At 47.3% G+C, this 5,500-nt stretch overlaps 1 long non-coding RNA gene across 1 annotated transcript in view; it reads left to right on the forward strand.

Annotated features, from left to right (window-relative positions):
- Window positions 1-5,243, forward strand: part of LOC122221376 — a 16,198-nt gene extending 10,955 nt beyond the window's left edge. Inside the window, exon 4 of the long non-coding RNA XR_006203177.1 lies at window positions 5,033-5,243. This is a non-coding gene — a long non-coding RNA (uncharacterized LOC122221376). The remainder of the gene's footprint in view (window positions 1-5,032) is intronic.
- Window positions 5,244-5,500: the final 257 nt, after the last annotated feature.

The following is a 5,500-nucleotide window of genomic DNA, read 5'->3' on the forward strand; positions in this document are numbered from 1 at the left end:
AGACCCTTTGCTCCTGACTGCCTCTCCACGCCTCAAGTGTTCCCAACTGTACCCTGCTTTAGAATAGGTCAGACTGCTAGAGGATACCGTTTTTCTGGCCCGCCCAACACCTATTCCCCCCCTCTTCTGGTAACAGCACCCTGATTTTCTGCTGGGGAGCCACTCTTCCTCTACTGTCCATGCTGGTGACCTCATACTCCTGCTCTGGAAGTGGACACATGTCCTGTCCTGGCCAAACGGTGGGTTCCATCTCCCTGGCCACAGTGTTGACTTAAGAGGAGCCCTACCAGTCAGCTCAGGCTAGGTGGCTGGAATAGAGCAAAGAGGGACTCTTTCCCACGGGCTGAGCCCAGAGATTTGGGGTGAAGTGGGGAGAGGAGGGGCACTGAATGGGGAGTTGGTGCTGAGAATAAAACCGACCCGGGGTGGTCAGTTTAAACGGCTCAAATTCTACTCAGTTGATCGCCCAAGCCGAGAACCTCCCTATTCTCAAGCCAGATTGAGTGGGTTCTTAATGCAACAGAGAATCCCATGGATGAATACAACTGCTGATGGTCCTGGCAATCAGAGCGGGGAACGAAGGGAGAGAGGGCCCTGCCAGAGTCACGTCACTGTGGTGCCAACCTGGATGGGCTCCACTTCCGTGCCTTCCCCATCCTCTCCCCTGACGGCATCTCACACACAGGCGATAGTCCTTGAGAGGCTGCCTGCAAATCCCAACAGCCCCGAGGGCCCCTGGCTTCCCTCTCCCCTTCCTGCAAAGGCACCAGTGTAGCCGGCGGGGAAGGGGTGGGTTTCCTGTGAGGGCACTTAAATGCGTTCAGAGCCATTTTTAGACTTTTTATTCTATAGACCAGAAAATTGCTGAAATTAGGAGACATTTGAAGTGGCTCTTCTTCAAGCCCAGAAGCGATTTCTGCTGCCGCTATATTTAAAAGCCCAGCAGCAGGTTGTTTGGGCTTATGTCTTGCTGTTATGTAATAAACATAATGTTAAGCTTTGGAAGCCCCGCGCGATGGTTGAGAAGAAGGAAAACAGCAGCCTCACAGCAATGCGTGCCCTGGAAATGCTTTGTAGAGGCTGGGGAGAAGGCAATAGAGCTTTCCGTGTTAAATAGTGTTAAAAATAACAGCGTGTGCACCGCAGATCTTAATTACTATGTAAATTCCCAAAGGAAACCGTAGAAAAGAAAAGAAAATGGAAAGGAAGTGGTGTATTAATGTAAGGGGGAAATGTAATCAACAGCCAAATAGCTGTTTTTAACAGGACAAAGGAACTCAGGTGTGGGCTGATCTGTTGTAGGAAAGGAGATTGTATTCGTTTTCTCTGCTGTGTGACAAATGACGATTAGCCTCATGGGCTTGAGACAGTGCAGCTTTATCATCACACAGGTCCGTAGGCCAGACCTCCAGCCATGGAGTGGCCGTGTTCTCTACTCAGGGTCTCGGGAGGCTGAAATCAAGATGTCGGCGGAGGAGCCACATCTGAAGCATGGAGTCCTCTTCGGAGCTCGTGTGGCTTTGGACAGAATTTAGGTGCCTTTGGTTGTAGGACTGAGGCTCCCATTTTCTTGTTGGTTGTCACTGGGCACTGCCCTCAGCTCCCAGAAGCCTCCCACATCTCCTCACCATGTGGCCCCTTCTACAGGCTCTCTCACAACATCAGCTGTTAGCTACTTCAAGGCCCCAGCAAAACCACTCTCATGCTTCCGGTCTCTCTGACTTGTTCCATCTCTGACCTCTACACTGTCTTTTAAGGGGCTCACCTGATTAGGTCAGGCCCACCCATCTCCAGGAAGGAGCTACACAGGATGTACACCCTGCGGGGGGCAGGAATCTGGGAGGCTATCATAGAATTCTGTCTACCTCAGTGATCAAACTTTTGCACAAAAGCAGAGCCACAAAACGTAATCTTTTTTTTTTTAATTTTTTTTTTTTTAACGTTTACTTATTTTTGAGACAGAGAGAGACAGAGCATGAACGGGGGAGGGTCAAAGAGAGGGAGACACAGAATCTGAAACAGGCTCCAGGCTCTGAGCTGTCAGCACAGAGCCCGACACGGGGCTCGAACTCATGGACCGCGAGATCATGACCCCAGCTGAAGCCGGCCGCTTAACCGACTGAGCCACCCAGGCGCCCCACAAAACATGTAATCTTAATACACTTCTGTTATGGACTGGAAGTTTATGTCCCACCAACATGTAGTTTTGTGCCCCCATTGTGATGGTATTTGGAACAGGGGGCTTTCAGGAGGTGATTAGGTCTAGACAAGGTCATGAGGGTGAGGCCCCCACAGGGGGAATGGCATCCTTATAAGAAGAGGTGGAGGGGCGCCTGGGTGGCGCAGTCGGTTAAGCGTCCGACTTCAGCCAGGTCACGATCTCACGGTCCGTGAGTTCGAGCCCCGCGTCAGGCTCTGGGCTGATGGCTCAGAGCCTGGAGCCTGTTTCCGATTCTGTGTCTCCCTCTCTCTCTGCCCCTCCCCCGTTCATGCTCTGTCTCTCTCTGTCCCAAAAATAAATAAACGTTGAAAAAAATTAAAAAAAAAAAAAAAAAAAAAAAAAAAAAAAAGAAGAGGTGGATAGGCCAGAGTTCTCTCCTTCCACCATGCAAAGACAGGGAGAAGACAGTCATCTTCAAGCCAGGAAGAGAGCTCTCACAAGGAACTGAATTAGCCAGCACCTTGATCTTGGACTTCCAACCTCCAGAATCGTGAGACATAGATGTCAGTCTGTGGTATTTTGTTATAGCAGTCTGAATTGACTAAGACAACTACAATACTGAAGGTCCCATTAATTTACCTCAATATGAGCCTTCTAGAAAACAAGTTCTTCAGAGGCTGTGAAAACATCCAATATCTGGGGTTTTCCAATGAATGCGTCCTTCCATGTACACCTCATGTGTTTGTTCATTCAACTCGTGAGCTCCTATTCTCTTGGCACTGTGCTTGACCCCAGGACTGGGGTTCTTCTTCCCTCCCACCCACAGCATAGGGCTTAACCACTCACTAAAATCTGACTTGCCATCTTGTAGGTTGTTTAGAATTTCTCTCATCTGACTAAGAAGCTCCTGGCTCTATTCCGGGCTCTGGTGGGGGGGGCGGGGCTTGACTCAAAGGAGGATTGAACCCAGCGATCTCAGACCTAGAACAGAGTGCAGGAAAGGAGACCACCCCCAAGACCTCTTGCTCAGGGTCTTTCAGTCTCTTTTAGGCTCTTGTGATGAACCTTTCTCCACTCACTGTTCTCCACTTCCCTGCCGAGTGGGAAAACGAGCCCCATGTGAAAGCAGTTTTGGGACTGGGAGTCCCGCCATATCCTTGTTCAGGTTAAATTCACTTAAGTAACTGAGAACAGACAGAGTTAGATTTCCTAGGGCATTTCTTTATGCTGAGTGCTTAACCAGGAAGAATGTTAAATAGGCTACTGAGCTGAGGGCAAATAGGTGTGACCAGTTCCCCAACCTCAATCACAGAAGGGACTTGAGGGATTGACCCTTGGGGGTCCCGTGTGTCTCCACAACCTAGATCTGCATCTTCTAGAATTCTTTGCACAATAGCAGACCTATTGTGAAGACTTCCCTGATCCCCACCCTCATGCCGCAAGCCAGTAAGATGTTTACTTCCAGCACCAGAAGAAGGAGGGGTGTGGGCAGAAATGGGAGACATGCTAACCATAACTAACCTAAGTCAGATTGCCGGGCTGGCCACTAACCAGAGCTCTGCCTTGCCCTCTGGGGACAACATAAACACAAGGCTGGATCTCCACACAGTAGTCTGAAGGGTTAGAGCTCTGATTCAAAGTTAGCCATGCCCCCTCTGATGCTATTTTCTATTCCTCCCTTTGCAGAAGAGGTGCCTTGGTATAGACAACAAAAAGACCTCTCTACCACCTGTCAGAACTGAAGGGGGTAGCTTAATTTCTCTCAACTTCCACTTCCTCATCTGAAAACATAGGGGTAATTATACCTGGCTTACAGGATCGTTTTTGAGAATTAGAAATTATATACCTGGCATTGTGCTTGGAAACTACCACCCCTTTAAGAAAGGGTTACTCCTGCTGTTACTGTTATCTCTGGCTCTGGGTATATAGTTTTTATGGCTCTGCCTCCTCAGCCTAGGCTGTGAGTTTGAGATCAAAGATGAGATCTTTACTGCTGCTGACAATTATAGTACCTGACAAAGAGGAGGTGCTCAGTCGGGGAATAAGTGTTGAGACTCTGGAATTTGAGCAAGGGGCAGCAGCCACTAGGAGCTAAGAGTCTCCTGCAGACAATAGGTCTGCAATTTTACTCTATTTTCTGGGTCAACGGTTCTCAAATTCTTTGTATTCAGGACACATCCAAAGAAACAGACATATTCAGACACTTGTGAGTCAGCAATAATTGTAACTCTCTCTTTACTACTGAAGAACAATGTCTCTCAATATCTATGAAAGCGATCGTGTGGTCCCACCGTTTATTGGGATGCCTCTGATTGACCCTGTGGTTGGGTAGCTTACTTCCCTGACCTCCCTCACTAATGTGCACAAGAATTCTCGCATGGTCAATTAACCACCATATTTCTTGGTCACTGGCTTGACAACACAACTCCTACTTTTTCACAGCACTGTAGGCGGTAGCTATGGTGTATCAGCCTGCCAGTCTCAGGCAGGCACTTCGCCATTGTCCTTGGAATTTTGGGGATTGAACTTTACAATTTTTATTTGTCAACAATCCTGAAGGTCCTTGACATGTAACCGTTTGTAAATCATCTCGCTAAGATGCCAATTTTTAAAAATTAGTTTATTATACAACTAGCACGTGAGTATATAAATACATATATACACCGCAGAATGCTCTTACAATAGAGAAATACACAGAGGAAAAACTGTAGATGTCTTCCTCTTTTTGTATCAGAAGAAGTCATGTCATACGACAGTAACAAACACTCCCAAATCTCAGTGGCCTTGTAGCCACAAATGTTTATTTCTTGTTCACATTACGCATTTTTTATGAGTCTGTTACAGCTGTGTCTCTTGCCCTCCTCACTCCAGAACCAAAGCTGATGGAAAAACCTAACCCTGTCTGGAGCATTGTCAATCTCATGCCAGAAAGAAAAAGACAAGGCCAATGGCGCCCTGACTTCCAGAACTCTGTACAAAAGTGACCAACGTCACTTCTTTGACTAAAGCAAGTCATATGGCCATTCCAGAGGTCATCAGCATGGGGATAACCTTACAGAGAGGAGCATGACAAAGGAAGAAACTGGAACTTTTGGTGAGTGAGAACCTGTCTCCACCACCTCTTCCTAGGATGACTTCTTTCCCAGAGGTAACTGCTCTCAACTGTTCAATCCCTTTTCTTACGTATTTGAATTTCTATTTATTTATACTTATAGAGAGAGAGGCATACACATTAACATGGAATAGTACCCATATTGCTCTGAAACTTTCTCTGTTCACTTAATATGTCTCAGATACCTTTCCATTTCTGCACCTAAAATCTACCCCACTCTTTCTAAT

Source organism: Panthera leo, chromosome B3 (assembly GCF_018350215.1).
Source record: "Panthera leo isolate Ple1 chromosome B3, P.leo_Ple1_pat1.1, whole genome shotgun sequence".
NCBI lineage: Eukaryota > Metazoa > Chordata > Mammalia > Carnivora > Felidae > Panthera > Panthera leo.